This window comes from Pinus tabuliformis, chromosome 7, assembly GCF_031772625.1.
Source record: "Pinus tabuliformis cultivar Carrire ecotype Pingquan chromosome 7, CPIR1, whole genome shotgun sequence".
Lineage (NCBI taxonomy): Eukaryota > Viridiplantae > Streptophyta > Pinopsida > Pinales > Pinaceae > Pinus > Pinus tabuliformis.
In genome coordinates, this window is record NC_142293.1 from 479,876,193 (window position 1) to 479,877,717 (window position 1,525).

Here is a 1,525-nt window from a genome sequence, read left to right on the forward strand (position 1 = left end):
AAAAGCAGTACAATATATATAAGAAATATAATAGAAGTAAACTTAGGAACGAGAGAAAAAATATCAACAAATTTAATTCCTTGTAACTGGGAATAACCCTTTGCTACTAACTAAGCTTTGCATTTCTCCTTTTTTGACAACCTATTTGTACCATGTGCATCCTTAATGCCTTGTAAGTTAGGAGAATGTTGAAACTATCCTGGTTGTCCTAATGATAACAACTCCTTCTCAAAATGTGTTATATAAGGGGAAAATTTTACAGGACTCCAATGGTGTAAAGATATGAGTTTTTCACCATTGGGAAAGTTTCAATTCCAATGAGGCTTCCCTAGACCCATGGGACACCTTGACTGGTTGAACTTGTGGTTACACCCAAAGAGAGGATGAAAGATTGAAATGACCTTAGCTCAAGTGGCTTGGTGAAAATTTGGTTTCCCAAGTTTCATTAGTTAAAGTATCAATGGACATGTTGTAACTGGCATGTTTGTACATTTATGAAGTAGTTGTATCTAGTGTATAGAATTGATGAAATATTTGTATATGGTGTAATCGAAACATATCTAATTGATGCTACCTATTCTCCAAAAAAAATATTTCCTACTGAAGAAAGTAATAAGACATTTTCCTCAAAGGTTTAAATCATTGAACATAATTCCAAATTTAGTTTATCCATATTTATAAAGATTCTAACACCAAAACACAATTATAAGGGAAGTATGCCTTAGGTGCATTGTGAAATATTTAAGTATAAGGCATATAAATGTCTTACTTTAAGATAGTTTAAAGACAATGACAATATGTTGATTCTTTCATAGGATTTACCCTTGAAATATAATACACTAGAGGCTTTGTTTCAATAAGATTGGTTGTACACTCGAGACTTGATAGTGCTTATGTGTAGCTTCTCTACCTCTTACTTAATAGCAATAGGTCATCATCACCAAAACAATATGTAGTTGTAGTTCTTTGTTTGTCTACAAAAAAATAATGACAGAGAGAAAGATATACATAAGTTTCACATATACATAAGTTTTGCATATACAGTAGATTCACATATATGGAAGATATGCACATATGCAGAAGTTGCGCATATACAGAAGATACACATATATGGAAGCTGCGCATATATGGAAGATACACATATACAGAAGATGTGCATATACAGAAGATACACATATATGCACAACTTCCATATATGTGCATATCTTCTGTACATGCACACATATTCTGTATATGCGTATCTTCTGTATATGCGCATATCTTCCATATATGCGCAGTTTCTGTATACGCACAACTTCTGTATATGTGTAGTGATGGAGATGCATCTAACCTATGTCAAATGTTTACTAAGGAAGTTAGTTTACAAAGTTAGGATTTAATTAATTAATGTATTTTTTCTATAGTTTTAGGAGAAAATGATCATTCTTGTAAATAGGAGAAGATTTGAGAGTATTCTGGAAGGTTTGAGAAAATTTTGGATTAGTTAGCTCTTATCTAGGGATAAGGGTTTAGATGAGAGATTTTA